This window comes from Lepidochelys kempii, chromosome 16 (assembly GCF_965140265.1).
Source record: "Lepidochelys kempii isolate rLepKem1 chromosome 16, rLepKem1.hap2, whole genome shotgun sequence".
Lineage (NCBI taxonomy): Eukaryota > Metazoa > Chordata > Testudines > Cheloniidae > Lepidochelys > Lepidochelys kempii.
The window spans coordinates 25,681,659-25,698,619 of record NC_133271.1 but is presented as its reverse complement, the minus strand read 5'-3'; the positions used below and the strand labels follow the sequence as shown (position 1 = coordinate 25,698,619).

Sequence of the window (16,961 nt, the reverse complement as noted above, 5' to 3'; positions counted from 1 at the left end):
GTTCTTATTCTTGGTTGATTTCCATTTGACTATATAAATTGTCTCATTTCAGTACTGGAACAAGGGGCTTCCTAGGCAGCTAATGAGATCAGATTTCCTCACTGGTAAATGATCATCTGAAAAGAAGACTCTGAATTCATTAGGCAGCTTGTCCTACTGAAAGCATCAAGTGCTCCCTTCATCAGGTGCTACTGTGTCAATGACTGAGGTGCAATTAAAAGATTATGTCCCCTTAACATCTAAGTTATGGAATTTTGCTCCACGTAAAGGCTGCAGCATAAGAGCAAGATATAGTGTGGAACCACAAGGGAAGAAAGCTTGTTTCCAAACAGGATATTTTTAAAATAATCACTTTTGCTAGAGACAAAAAATAAACAAACAAACGAACAAAAAAAACCCAACAGGAGGCTCTTCTAAACACGTGAAACCTCAAGTGCTCTACAAAAGTGATGCTTATACATTAGGCTGTGCTATCAGCCCTGCCTATATTACATTAAAGCATACTTTCACTTGATCTTTTGTTCTGGAAAATCCCCTTGATAAAAAATGGGGACAAAAGTTCTTATTCCGTATTTGAACGTCGCTTGTGATTTTAATCCAAGTTTAACACTCTTCTCTGTGGCTTGTCACAACCATATCATTATAAAGGCAATAAAACTTTATTAGTATCAAGTTATTGGATTGTCTTGCAAATGATCTGTGTACCATACATCGCTGCAATTCTGTAACAATTTAATGTGTCTAAAGAGTCTATCACATATTTAGGAAAACAGAATCAATCATAATGCAACACTAAAGAATTTTACATACGAATAAGCTTTTTAAGTTAACGAAGGCAACTAAGGACAAGTGCAGAGTCCTGCACTTAGGACAGAAGAATCCCATGCACCGCTACAGACTAGGGACCGAATGGCTAGGCAGCAGTTCTGCAGAAAAGGACCTGGGGATTACAGTGGATGAGAAGCTGCATATGAGTCAACAGTGTGCCCTTGTTGCCAAGAAGGCTAAAGGCATTTTGGGCTATATAAGTAGGGGCATTGCCAGCAGATCGAGGGACATGATCATTCCTCTCTATTTGACATTGGTGAGGCCTCATCTGGAGTACTGTGTCCAGTTTTGGGCCCCACACTACAAGAAAGATGTGGAAAAATTGGAAAGCATCCAGCGGAGGGCAACAAAAGTTATGAAGAGAGGCTGAGGGAACTGGGATTGTTTAGTCTGCGCAAGAGAAGAATGAGGGGGGATTTGATAGCTGCTTTCAACTCCCAGAAAGGGGGTTCCAAAGAGGATGGATCTAGACTGTTCTTAGTGGTAGCAGATGACAGAACGAGGAGTAATGGTCTCAAGTTGCAATGGGGGAGGTTTAGGTTGGATATTAGGAAAAACTTTTTCACTAGGAGGGTGGTGAAACACTGGAATGGGTTACCTAGGGAGGTGGTGGAATCTCCTTCCTTTGAGGTTTTTAAGGTCAGGCTTGACAAAGCCCTGGCTGGGATGATTTAGTTGGGGATTGGTCCTGCTTTGAGCAGGGGGTTGGACTAGATGATCTCCTGAGGTCCCTTCCAACCCTGATATTCTATGATAAAGAGGGTATTTATTGCCTTTAATTAGTAGATGAAGTAACCAGAGAAATGTATTGCTTAATGGCCCAATCATGCAAACATTTAAGCATGAGTAATTTTATTGATGCAAGTAATCCCATTGACTTGACTATGTGCTTATTTGTTTGGATCACTGAGATATAATAGAGTAGCCAGCTTTTTAAGTGGAGGGGAATTACATTTAAAAAAAATGATCTGTTCTGGTATCAAAGAGGTCACCGAAGTCCTAAGTACGAAATACTAAGTACCTTGTCCTGTTGCAGAGACAGAGCAGTGAGGTAGTGAAAGTAAGGCTGAATTCAAAAGGAACAAATCTCACATTTAAGCCACATATTTAATAGTAATTGCAAAGGCATCTATTTAGAAATCATCATAAATACATCTTTCAGGCTATCATTTCCACTTGTCAAAAAAGTGGGATTGGACATAGAGTTGGTCTCTCCCTGGATTTGCGTGACTCTTCATCCCTCAGCTCCTTATGTTTTGGTGCAATTCAAGTATCACTGAAGTTGGTTCCTGCTACTAGAACAGTTTGGGGAGAGAAAAATATACGGAAGTGATAAAGCTTTAAAAATGTTTTTCAAAACACAGCTTTTAAAACTACCCATTAGTACAAACTGTTGCAACTCAAGCATTGTGTAACCTTTCCTTTACTACTATTTTTATACCTTGCTGTGAGAATTGGCTCACTGGGCAATTTCTCATGCTTTCAGGGGACTGGGAACTGAAGGAAGCCCTTCTGAGTACACACCCTTCACAAACCGGGATTGAAAAAATAGAAAGCTAAGAATGACAGGAAGAAAAAGAAAGTAATAGAGTGGAAAACTGCCATGAGAACTGGAGCAAGTATTGTAAAGATAAGAATTCCCATAACAACTCATTGCACTGACTAACAAGGAGGAAAGTTTGGAAGCTGGAACAAATCAGTCTCTTTTTTAAACAGGGGGAAAAATTTCTAAAAAACTGAAAGAATAGCGAAATACCACCAGTACGGATGGTTGGTCAGTTTTTTTAAAAAGCAAAATAACAAACAATGGAAACCAGTTTTCAAGCTAGTAAATACAAAATTATCTATTGCAGATAAATATAACACGCAGGCTTCAGCATTAACTGGACTGTACATACTGTCTTAACCCTTGTGCCATGTTCCCCCTCCCCCCCCCCCCCCCAAATATGGCATATCTGCCAAAAATGTTCATCGGATTGGGCCATCTTTGTGCAGTTACAGTCCTGACCAGTGTTCCAGAGAATGAGGCAGGTGCAACCTGAAACACTTTTGCTACAATGCAGGATTTAGGGCTGCCACGTAGACAATGTAGGACACTGACAAGTGGGCTCTCTCCCCATGTTGTTGATCTTCTTGCAGAGCTCAGTAGGCCCAATTTATCCCTGCCAACCCTGACACAGGACTTAAGGAACATAAAAAGAGAGAGAGAGAGAGAGAGAATTAATGCAAGGAGAAGGAAGGTGATGCCAAAGGATGAAATGGGCACCCCTCACAAGGGTAGAGAAAGTGAGGGAGAAGGTGGCTAGTAGGGCTTGAAAGAAGCCTGCCACCAAGCCCTGAACCCAGGGAGCCACTGGGCACCACTCCAAGAAGGCAATTACAGGTACAAAGGTGGGAGGGAAAGCTGGGAAAGGCCCTTTAAGGGAAAGGTGGATCTTTGGGTCCCATGGAAGCTCTATTTCCAGACCAGTACCAAAATTCTGAAGGCTTCTCTGAACTCCGAACATTTTGAGGTTCTCTCAGGACTGCTCCAAAGGCATTTGAAAGACATGACAAATTTTATGTTTTGTTTGGTTTGGTTTTTTTTTTTTTTTTTGGGGGGGGGGGGAGGTTTGAGACAGGGCAGCCATTAAAAATAAACTTCATCAGAATGTGCACACAGCCTCTGGTAGCCTCCTGCTCCTCCAACTCATTTGGAAAAATATCCATCCCTGGATAACTTTATGATGCAGATTTGAAAGGGGGAAAACAAAAAAAAAAAACCAACCAAACAAACAAAAAAACACCAAGATCAAAAACTTTTGATATCACAGGAAGGTTGAAGTAGAAACAAAGATACAAAACAAACAATAAATAGCATCCAGAAGTATATGGACTTTAAAAATGACAGTGCATTCCTTTTAACAGACTGGTGAGACCCAAACAATGCAAACATTTTTCAGTTGCTAGTAAAGACATTTATACACAAGTTTTCAGACTACAAGAATGCAAACTACAGAACCTTTTTTTTTTTTTTTGGCTGTTGACTTTATTTCAGATCCTGAAAGCTCATTCACTTGTTAAATTATCTTACATACTCATTACACCAGGGATTCAATTTACAAAATAATCTAAAAGCTTTACCAAAGCAAAACACTTGAAGGGCTAAAGCACAAGCAGCTCACAAATGCATAGGGTAATTAACATAATGAGACGTAATCTACATTAATTATTGCACATTTTAAAATGTACTTTTTATATCTGTAATTCCAGATACTATGTTTAAGATTATTTTTCTTAGAGTTTAATAAAAAGCTGTCTCTATGGCTAGTATTAAAGCCTAGGGGAGTCTGCAGCCTGCTTGCACATCATCATTGGCTGCTCTTTCTACTACTTGATGAAAATGTTTGTTTAAATTATTTTTGTCCTGGAAACTGCTTTTTGGAAAAGGTCTGATCCTGAGAGCGCTTCTGATCCTGAGAGCGCTTCTGACTGGGCAAGACAAATAGTCAAGGATGTAGTACAAACAGTCAGTACACAAACAATAGAGGTGGTCAGAGCTTAGGACAAAGGTTGCAAGAGGTGTCAGCAACACAGAGAACTGTTTTATTTGCAGAAAAGTATCAGAGATGTCAGCAAGTGAGCAACTTGACAGCACACAGATCCCTGCTGAAATAAGTGTGGCAACAAATATACTGAATACTGCCACGATCTACAATACTATCCCCAGAAAGGCATGAAGAGCAAAGAGAACACACAGGATAAACTGGAAGTGTCAGGAAGAAGCGCCCATCATATTGTAACCATTTGCAAAGGTCAGGTGTTTTTGTTTAAATCAGACAAAACATGAAGTTCTTATATGCCTGCCCAGAACAGTACACTTATTCCTATCAAGAGACTGCTACATCAGCTCTGTGAGAACTTTATGTTCCTCAAGGATCAACAAGCATCTGTTCTTTCTTACATTTGTATCGCTTTGGTCCAAAGATTGTGAACAATAGCTGTCCCATCATTTCATGATCTCTTGGAATAATTCAGGTTTAATTTATAAAGTGATAAAGGGAAGACAGACAAATGATTTTCAGTACAATAAAACTCAGACCACTTTCCAATCTGGTTTTGTAAAATCCGGAATTTTCTGCTAACATAGATCTCCAAAATATCCAACTTCGCACCTCATGGAAAGTTTTCATAGCCTATTTTTCTCAAGAAAAACATTTAAACTAAAGGTAAAATAAAATTTGTTTCAAAGCAGTAAGTGTAACAATTCAATATGTAGACCAGATCCAAAATAATTTACTTAAACTTAGGGTGAATATTAAAAAGATAATTGTAGTATATTGTTGAATATTTTGCATGTTGCACATTCTGGGTATCCCATTTTCTGTTCACCTTATTTGTATTTTACATTTAATTAAACTCAATCCCTCAGTGAAAAAGAATGCAGCGTTAGAAATAGCGTCATTTCACATATCATGGGATTTGTCCCAGAAAAGTGTTGAGGAGGGAGAGAATATTGAGAATATTTTAAAATTACATTTTTATATTGTGCAAACAGTTTGATGTTTATCAAAACATCTTTAATACAAAAAGGTTTTCTACAATATTAGCCTCAGCTATAATTTAAATGCAGTGGACAAGTGCAAAAACATCACAGAATTTTGTGGTAACCTAATGTTCGTGATCGGTTATCTTGTTTTTCATTCGTTCTCTTAAGTTCCATTCATATTTGCATACAAAAAGGCCTAGTTGCCATTTACATTAGAAATTCCTTTTTATTTCTGTGTTAAAACTATTAAGTCCATCAGAGCCTGAGTTTACCTCTGGAAGTGATTGTCCAAAGTCAGGCTAAGAACTTCTGACTATTTACTAGTTGCTACGAATTACAGTAAGTTATATTTCTTAAACAATAATTCTGTATGACCATACACATGAATTCCCTTGGTTCTCACGGTCATCATAACAAATCCATACCTTACACTGATATTACTTCCCACAGAGGTGCAACTGCTTTTACAAAGATTTTGTAACACAATTCATGAAAAAGATTACTATGAAAGTATGAGAGTGTAAAGCAAAGATCCAAAGCAATCAATGGGATTTTTATATGCTATTCAGACTTTGCACAGAACATGTGGCATGTAGTTGGAATGCACATGTAACATGCAAGAAAGAAGCCACTTTCATGCCAAGTTTCAGCCTTTTAAAATGAGTGAAATAGGGTTACTAGCAGAAAAACTGGCAGACTAGTGACTTCAATACTATTATGTGCCACTGGTAAGGTAAGTTATTTTGGACAGACCTACACATTTTAGACACACGCCAGCATAGTAAACATTTCTGTGTTAATATAAAATAGTTATTCATTGTTAGCAGGATGCCCTGTTAAACTACTGCCAGATTTATCCTGTAGTGTCCAAATTCAGTGGCACTCCCAAGTTTCTTTTCTATACATTAAATTCTAGCTTTTCATTGTCTTTGATGTTAAGCACATTTCCTAGATTTGTCTTGGACCAAACCTATGTTTTTAGTAAGAAAAACTACACCTGTTGCTAAGATCTCAGTGACCAGTATAAATCTCAGCTTTCACAGCTAATATTTGCTAATGAGAAATATTACGTTCAGACACAGTATACAAGGGTTATTTGGTACTAGCATTTGCTAAACACATCTGCAGAACAAATATTCTTTTTCACACATTTCATTGACTACTTACTGTAAGTTGATTGAGACCAATTAAGAATGGGTGGACAGCTGCAATATGATACAATAATTCAGTGATATTGCATATTTTCCACCCAAATATGGCAATATAGTAGTACAATTCTAAAAATAAAAGTGAATCCCTTGTGGTAGCCAGCCCTTTTGCAGTGTTCATTTCCTTTTAGGGCTCAAGTTTCCCACAGGAAAATTATAAAGATGAGTTTGGCAAAAATGTCATACATCACGAGTATAAACACAAATTGCTTGGTCAAGGTTTTCTTGCCTTGGTCAAGTACACACAAACTAGTCTCCCAGTAAGGCATTAAAGACAGGAGGGAAAACATCCACCGTGCAAGAGAAGAGAAACACACTTACCAGCCCAGAGTCACACACAAAGTCACCCAAGACAAAAATGAAACAATGAACTTTAATTTATTTTTTAAATGTATTTTATGAGCTACTCAGACCTTTGAAATAAAGTGTGCAAGTGCATTTAAGAATAAAAACTACACTCTTAACAAGGCTCTGTTGGAATACTACATTAAAGAGATTAAGAAATTCTGAAGCAAAAAACCTTCCAGTATCACCATCCATACAACTTCTGGCTAAAACATCTCTGATTGACAAACAGGCTATTGAGTTCTGAATATCCTTTTGGAAGAGAAGGAATACCAAGTCACAATATCTCCTTTAAAACTACCTTGTATAAGTGATTATATTTTGCACCAAACCTAGCATCCCTTCAAAGAACAGTGTTATACAAGTTAGGTTTCAGGCAAACAGTATGGTTATTTTATATTGTTAATACATGATCTGTATATTAAGAGAACAGACAATCCTAGGTTGCCATGTCAGTAGTTTGAAATGTTTCAATAGCCCTTTAAATTGTAATATGTATCAAGATTACATTAATCCAAAGTAAACAGCAAACAAAAAATGTAACCCAGTGGAACAATGATTGAAATTTCTGCAGTTTTCTCAGGAAGGAAAATGTTGGTAATGGATGCTCCAAGTGTTCTGAGAATTCTCGAAGAACCGTATCAACATACTTAAAATTACATGTCCTACTGCAGCTCCACGCTTTATATTGGTGCTTTGGTTTCCTTTTGTGTTTTGTTTCTTTCTTTAAAAAAACCCCCCCAGCATACATGCACTGATAAAAAAAAGTTAACAGGCTAAGAGATGCTTTACACTGCTGCAGCACAGAGCATCTCAGTGTGAAAGATACATTTGTTTCTGAGTTCTCTCAGTAGCAGATAAAATTCACTTTTGGAAATACATAAGGACTTAGGATCAAGTATTTTACATGCTTCAATTTATTCTATTCCCATTTAACATCTGAAAATATTTGTACTATTTTAAAATCAGTAATATTTGTAGCTTGGCCTAAAATCTTAAGGTTTCCTATTATTAGCCTTAGTTGAAAAGTCAGCTACAGGAATCCCGATTGAAATAATAGGTTAAAGTACTCTTAGGTTGGTTTTCTTTTTGTTGTTTTTTTTTTTCTTAGTAGTTTCAACTTGGCACAAAATATACACATATATATATTTAGAGCCACAACAAATCTTCAGCTGTCTCCTTAGATACCAAATGTCCCGTTTCGGCACACAAAATGGGACAAATCCAGGGACAGATTAAGAATGAAAGAGCCAGGGCTGAAACTAAGACCATATCTACACTAATGAGCTTACAGTGGAACAGCTGTACTGGTGCAGCTGTGCTACTGTGAGATCACTCATGTAGCCGCTCTGTGACGATGGGAGAGAGCTCTCCCGTCGACATAACAAAACCACCTCCACAAGCAGCATTGGTAGCTCTCCCACGGACATAGCACTGTGCACAATACCACTTATGTTGGTGAAACTTACGTCACTCAGGATGGTGGTTTTTTCCCTACACTCCTCAGTGGAATAAATTTTACCAACATTAAGTGGTAGTGTTGACATGACCTAAAACCTTTACACTGCTTCACAATCAAAACACTGCACCTTAGAAAAGTCTCAAACGCAGGGATTGGACTGATCCCAAAATCCACTTGTGTGTTTTTCACCTCAATGTCTAAACTGCATTGGTTTTGGTTTTTTTCCACATCAAGGCTCTTTTTCTCCCTTTTACGTTAACTATTTTCCAGCACCTAAAAAGGTATGCAAAATGCTTTACAAACACATTTAATCTATTCTTTGCCTTGCTCTTCACACTTTAAAAAAGAGTGCCAATTGTGACAGCTTTTGTGAGGTGAACACCTGTTCACTGGGAACAGGACTCAGACCCAAACGAAATTCCACATGAAGCCACTAAGCCGATACCAGATGGCAATTCTCCACAGAATATACTAAAGTTTGCCTTGCCCACTACTACCCTGAAGGGAGGAGATAGATAAACCAAGAGGCCTTTAAAATAATGCTTTATCTACTGTATTTTCCTCAGCAAAGCAACCTGAATGGGCATACATGAGAAGTCATTCATGCTTGTAGTTTAACAGCATGTGAAAAATCCATTTTTAAGTTACTTTTAAAATTTCTAAACCCATGCAGAAAGAAAACATCACCGGTATTAAGAGCCAGACGGAAGCCCAAGGTTAGAAACTGCAAACTAGTTTCCATCCTGCTGCATTCACTGTCAGAATAAAGAGGATGAATACTCAATTTTTACCCAACAGAGTTAAGATGGAAGCTGAATTTCAAAGGTAATACATGGAGAGCAACTTATCAGCCCAGCAACTTGCAGAATGCTGTGTTGTACAGCATTCTTTTTAAATATGGAATTCTGGAATGACATATATTTTGCAAATCTTTCCAGATAGACCAGAACTGAGGCTGAAGACAACATTGCTTTCTGTTATCTGAAAGGACCAACTGTGCCATTTCTTTCAGTGAGCCTGACTAAGATTCTTAAGTGATACAGCATTTTTATCTTCAAGAAATACCATATCCCACCAAATGGGCAAGATCAGGAAAATAAATGTTTCTTAGACTGCTAGCTTGCTCAGAACATGAATCTATGTATTTTTTCTTTCCCTGTGCACTAGACAATTTCTTTCTTGACAATTGCTACGGAAAACATTTTAACAGGTCTTTTAACAAAATACTTGTAATAGTATGTGATGAAAATATCTATTAATTTTTCACATTGTAGTACTTTCACAACCTTATGAAATTAGCAATTTTAAAGTCAGCTAAAGATCAAAGCCTTACATCATATTCAAACAAAAGATTTCACAAAGAAAATCACTAGCACTATATACTAAAGCCACTCTAGCAGAATGTTTATTTATACTTCCCCTGATGAATCTCTTTATACTCTTGCCAACTAAAGATTTGGTCTTCCATTCATCTAATTATTTATTTTCATGGATCCATTAAAAAGCTGAAACCCCAAAAGAAAACTTTTGTTTTTCATTTTGGTAAAAGTAGTGACTAATTTTGATTAAGCATATGTTTTCTCTTTGTATCATGTGAAACTTGCAATATTTAAGAACTAGTATATGTATGGATATATCTGTACATATTCATCTCATCTTTATATGGGCTTTGCATTATATGCACTTATCTAACCCATTCCATCTAAGGATATCAAATATTCATTTAATTGTCTCCATTTCCCTCTGAACTGGAATTATCATCCTCATCTCACAAATGGGTAAAAAAAACAGAAGTGAAAGAATCCAGGACTCCAGATTCCCTTCCCCAACTTTAACCACTGAGCCACACTCCCACATCATACCAAATAGGCACCTTAATGAAAAGGAAAGACTGAGATGCAGTACAGTACGTAAACACAGTTAATGATCAGTATATTCAAATATTTTGTTGAATCAAAATCTAGGATTTTAAGTTTAATATGACAACAGTATGCATCTCTTTGGAATTTCAAAAAGTTATTTAAAAGAGCAAAAACTATCAAACTTTTCTTTTTAAAGTGTTGACCAGCACGAATACTAGAAACTGATGATTGAATAAAGCTAATAGGTCAGATCAGTGCAAGACAGTTTCTTATCAATGTCCCTTTGCAAGTCACAGATCCCTGTTGCAGCTTCCTAGACCTGCTCAGATTTTGTCACCTGTTTAGTATTCCTGACATTGCTCTTCAAATTCTCAGACCAAGACAATGAAAACTTTAACAAACTGTCTGGTCTAAATTGATTCTCTAAATATTTAGTCACTTAAATTAGCAAAACAGATTAATAAAGTGCCCCAGGCTGAGGCACCAAGTTAAATCTGGTTGCAAGCACACAACTGATTATAATTTAAATGTTTTAATTCAATTTCAAAACTCAAGAGGTTTAATATTTGATTAAATATTGATTTTATGGCCAAACTAACAGACACCTTGAATACGCATCTACAGAAACGTTTCTATTTGCCACTATCATTAAACAAACAATAATGCAGATAGAAAAGGAGTACCTGTGGCACCTTAGAGACTAACCAATTAAGGTGCCACAAGTCATCCTTTTCTTTTTGCGAATACAGACTAACACGGCTGTTACTTTGAAACCTGTAATAATGCAGATGTGGACCACAACTTAATTTACATTTAAGTAATACTTTACTCTCAACAAATACAGACTCTTAAGTCCCCTGGGGGAGCGGGGGGGAAGGGGAGAAAGGAGGGAGAAGCAAGTATTTCCTTATAGCAAAAGAATTCAAAACCGAACTGGGAATTTGTCAAGTCAAAAGGAACAAGCTACGTTCAATAAGAGAGGTGGCCTCAAATCATACAGATGAGGAAATAAGAGTAGAGGTGGGAAAAAAATCACCAATGAGTCAAGTACTGGTATAAAATGCTACCTCTCATGTGGTTAACTGACAAAGGTTTGCTCATCTAGGGAAACATAACAGATTAGCTGAGAACAGAAGTGCTAGGTCTATCTAGGGTCTTATATAAACCCCCCTTTACCCTAATAATCATAGTAACTGAACACTTCACAATCATTAATTAATTACCCCCCTTTTATTGGGGGCAAAGAAAGGTCACACGGTGCCAGGAAATTAACGTAGATTTCCTGAGCCCCTTTCCAGTGTCTTAACTACAAGTCTATCTTTCCAAGTCACACAAAAGTTGTCACCAGAGGGGTTTCACAGTTCAAAATTTTGCAGAGTAAGCATGTAGACACTAAAACACACAAAGGCAAAGCGCAAACTAACAGAGAAGGATGTTCAGAACTGCATGAGAAGCAATGACATTTAGGGAATGGAGTACAGATAGGGAGGCTCTGGGGTGGAATAGGGAACTAACTTGCTATTTAGGATTTGACTGTGCCTGGATTTTGTTCAGAAGTGAGCTGACTGGGGTCTGCACACTACATGCGTGGAGGACACCCAGAGCTTCTGGATGGACATCTTTGTAATGTCATAAATCCAAAATGAAAAGAGTAGATGTCAGTTTACAAGAATGAGTATATGGTATACAAGACAAATTCTACAGCAGAAAGAACTTTACTGTCATTCGCCCCACTCCAAATGAACTATTTCATGGCACTGATGTAACTGCACATTTTATATCATTTCTGGCATATCATCTTTCACGTAATTACTTAATTATAAACATATTTTATTTTACTAGCTGGTCATGTCCTTTAGTTTCTTTTGTTAAATCTTTCTGCATACATGTGTATAAAAAATAGGTTTTAAATTTAGACAGCTTTCATCTCAGAAAAATATTATGCGGACATAATTTCACCACCATCCTGCATTTGCCCATCTGCTGACATGGAGGTCTCTCCAAAACGGTCACTGTGAAGTACTAGCACAGACCAGGTACACAGAGCACAAACACAGAGGCACCATAATTTATGCATCTGTGATGTTACTGAGGCTCATGCTTAAAAAGGGGATTACGTGAGAATTATTATTTGTACCTACGCAGACTAAGCTAAGGGAAACTGGATCTCATGCAATAGAAGGATAGTCTATAAGAGTCAGGAAACACTCCCTCTCTACACTTAAAAGTTTGTGGCTGATACCAAACTGGGAGGCATTGCAAGTGCTTTGGAGGATAGGATTAAAATCCAAAATGATCTGGACAAACTGGAGAAATGGTCTGAAGAAAAGAAGATGAAATTTAATAAGGACAAATGCAAAGTACTCCACTTAGGAAGGAACAATCAGTTGCACACATACAAAATGGGAAATGACTGCCTAGGCAGGAGTACTGTGGAAAGGGATCTGGGGGTCACACTGGATAACAAGCCAAATATGAGTTAACAGCGTAACACTGTTACCAAAAAAGTAAACATAATTCTGGGATGTATTAGTAGGAGTGTTGTAAGCAGGACACAAGAAGTAATTCTTCCACTCTACTCCGCACTGATTAGGCCTCAATAGCAGTAGTGTGTCCAGTTCTGGGCACCACATTTCAGGAAAGATGTGGACAACTTGGAGAAAGTCTAGAGAAGAGCAACAAAAATGATAAAAGGTCTAGAAAAACATGACCTATGAGGGAAGATTGAAAAAAAATTGGGTTTGTTTAGTCTGGAGAAGAAACGGCCGAGGGACATGGTAACAGTTTTCAAGTATATAAAAAGTTGTTACAAGAAGGAGGGAGAAAAGTTATTCTGCTTAACCTCTTAGGATAGGACAAGAAACAATGGGCTTAAATTGCAGCAAGGGCGGTTTAGGTTGGACATTAGGAAAACCTTCCTAATTGTCAGGATGGTTCAGCACTGGAATAAATTGCTCAGAGAGGTTGTGGAATCTCCATCGATAGAGATTTTTAAGACCAGGTTAGACAAACACCTGTCAGGAATGGTCTAGATAATACTTAGTCCTGCCATGAGTGCAGGGGACTGGACTAGATGACCTCTCAAGATCCCTTCCAGTTGTATGATTTTATGTACAGTACTGCACAACTGGTTAGGCGCACTATGGGGGATTTTCACTTTCCTCTGAAGGACAAAGTATTGTTCTTGTTGGAGGCAGCCTATGAAACTTGATGGTACAGCAATCTGATTACCTATAACTAAGGCTGAGGAGCTATAACCTCTGCTCAGTCAAACCTAATTTAAATCACCTAACAATTAATACAAAGAACTGGAGAATCTCTAAAGTGAATACCAGACTGTAGCATGATTGGCTTCTCTGAGGTCATTTATGAGCAATACTAGCGCCTGGAACCTAAATCCAGCCATGTGATGGTTGTTCCCTAGAGACCTGCTGGATTTCTGGAGACACACTGTTCATTAATGTGTATGGAAAAGTAGTGCAGTGTACAGCTTGGGAGCCACAGGCATATCAAGCAAGTGGGAACAGGCACTAATTCTATGCTGAAAACACAAAGGCAGAGTTTCTGTTCTTCTCCTAGCATGCAGATGGCTCTGACTCTAAACAGCAGTTTACTGGGGAAAGGGTTTGCAGAAGATCTTAGTTTCACAAAGTTGCCTAAAAAGGGAAGATTCCTACTCATCTCCCGGTTTCTAAAATTAGAAACAGTGATGGCCTTTACAATCTCTTGTACTTCAATAGAAGTGGGGTTCATCATTTTTCATATGGCACAGGTTTTGATTTTGAAGCCGTTTTGATTTTTTTTTTTTTAATTTAAATCAGGTTGAGGTTTTGTAAAACTAATTTGAAAATGTGTTGTTGCCTCTTTAGATCAAAATTTATATTTAACTAAATTATAAGTGCTGTTTTTATTTAAAAAGCCACTACTGTAGTGTAGTTTACTGAATTTTGCAAAACTGTTTAGTGTGAAAAATAAAATATTGAAAATTAAGGCCCTGAACCTGCAAACGCCTCACCTGGTATGTAACTTTACTTGCATAAACAGCCTGACTGATTTCAATGGATCTATGCACACGCAAAAGTGTTTTCAGCATCCGGGTCTAAAAGTTTTTATTAAACTTCTTGATGACAAAGTCTTTGTAATTCCAAAACAAAATGGCCTTGGGGGTTAACAATAATTAATTCAGACTTTCAATACATTAAACAGAACTATTAACTTTTAGAGACACGGGCCAAAATGTTCAAAAATGAAAGCTTAAAGCTAATCGCATAAACCCAAACAGTCTCCTGAGGGCTGGATTCTCAAAAGCACTTCAGTCACTTCGGAGCACCAGTCCCACTGACTTTAACCTGCAAACTCTGATGGTGGCATACTGCTTGGTTGAAGCACTTCAGCTTTTCTTGACTTGTGGAAGTTCAGTGTATCAGATAGTGTGACTGTCTACACATACAGAAAGGGATATTTGCTTATCAATGTTGGGTATTGAGTTGGTGGTGTTCTCACAGGAAGGATGTTAATTGGGGCCCTATGTTTGTCATTTTCCAAGTAGATGAGCATCTTACCTGTGAAACTTCCTGCTATTTTTTTTTTAAATGATAATGCCATGGTTAGGGTCTGGGAGTTGGGAGACCCAGGTTCGATTCTTTGCTCCTCCAGCTTGACATTAGGTAGGTCATTTATTTTCTCTGGGTCTGAAGTCTCCATCTGTAAAATGGATTATTTCCCTATCTCACAAAGGTGGTGTAAGGATATTAAAGATTGTGAGGTGCTCAGATACTACAGTAATGGAAGCCAAGTACCAAAGGAAGGTATAAGTCTGAAATTCTACTGAACAATTAGGACCCTAAAGTTCAAAACATGCACTAGTAAATTAAGACTATAAAATGGGGAGTGAAGAAATACCCACATGTAAATGCAGAATTTGATAGCACAAAGCTATCATCCTCTTTTTACCTCCCCTAGAAAGGAACTCTCCATATTAACAAAATTGTCACTGGATTTGAATGAGAAGATTAACAATTTGCACGTTTTCTCCTTTTGAAACTATTTTAAAATAGCAATACACTACAACCTCAACCTCCAATAATTTAAGTCTTTTCTTTTTCAGTATGAGAATATTGGATGAGCTACATAAATTATGTCACTTTCTGAAAAGCTATGCATGTGAAAATGCTTCCCTGTGGGACTCAAAAATGCCAAGTGAATTCCATCCAGTAATTAAACAAGTTATAAACCCTCACCCAGCTGGATCTGAAAATGAGTCAGATAACCTAATAAAAAATAGAATGTAAAGCCCCAGATACAAATTTGAAATTAAAGTGAATTCATTTAACCACTTAAATTCATGGAAGTTTCATAGCAGACTTAATATTTTTATGAAAATACAAATAATGTTTACATCTATGCTCTCTTTGTCACATTTGTTTGTGCAATTGTCCTGGTCAGTATTTACTATTCTGTAAAGTATTATGAAAACTCAAACAAGTACAGCGAAGCACAAGGACTAACTTTCAAATGTAGCTATGAAAATGATCTGACTATGAAGTCTGCTGTGTAACAGTTCATAGCATCAATAGTGCTGACAGTCCCTGAAAACAAGCACTATGCCTCATGTCAACTACATACCAAATGAAGTTAAGTGAACTCCTGACAAAACAAGGTAATAGAGTGTAAAATTATTTCTTCCTCACTTGGTCTCAAGCACACAGGGACCGATTCATCTCTGATGTAACTTCACTAAAGTCAATAGTTATGTGTGATATGAATGTGGTGCAGCAGCTTTTAAACTAAATACAAATCTACCATTCTGTCAAATGAAAGGAGTATATGAAAGATATTTAAAAACAAAAATTTTAGATGCAGTTGAGACAAAACCAGCCTAATGCTAACTGTGCAGCCGGAGACTGCTTCACCTTTCAGAAGCATCTGTGAAAAATGTTGCATATGAAACTAAGATGTATCTAAAATTTGTTCTGATTTTTAATTCCCTAGAAGTCCAGGTTCTGCTTCCTGTGTCTCATGAAAAGCAACTTCACTGACGAAGATTTTGAGATAAAATGAAACTGATGGTGTATTTGAATATGGCAATTGAGAGGGAGCAAAAGCCTAGTTTTTAATAAACACTTTGTAAGTGAATCTCACAGCTGTAAGACACAGCTGCGCTACCTTCCTTCTAGCCATCAGAATAATGTTGACTTGTTCAGCTGTTCCCAAGTCAAGTTTTAAAAATATCCGCAGCTGTAAACTGTTTTATTTTGAATACAGCTCTGGGGCCAGTTGGGTAAAGCTGGCATCTGCTCCAACATAAGCTAAATACTAATGTCAGCATTTAGGCTCCCCACTTTTGCTAAATTCACGTATTCCCAAATATATTGTACACTAAGTCACATTCAACTGCTTCTTCCTGGTACACAAACTGAAAGATGCAGCAATATTTGTCCTCAGACCTCCACTTACGCCTAAAACCTTACTGTGATGGATTTTAGGACCCAGTGGATAAACCTGACATAAATCATCTTGATATTAAATGCTATTTTAATGCTTAGATTATATCTGCTCAAACACTTTGAACTTTAACTACAGCTTAGAACCATAGGAAAACAGGGGTGTTTTGCATGAAGCAGTATTTCAATAATACTGAGCATAAATGCTAAATATGAGTGACTTCAAGCTTTAAATCTCTCCTTAAAAACCACCTATGCTATAATGCTTACAAAACACTTGAGACC

General features: G+C 37.4%; 1 protein-coding gene across 9 annotated transcripts in view; it reads right to left on the bottom strand.

Annotated features, from left to right (window-relative positions):
• Positions 1-16,961, bottom strand: part of RABGAP1 (RAB GTPase activating protein 1) — a 130,556-nt gene that overhangs the window by 38,149 nt on the left and 75,446 nt on the right. The window lies entirely within an intron of this gene.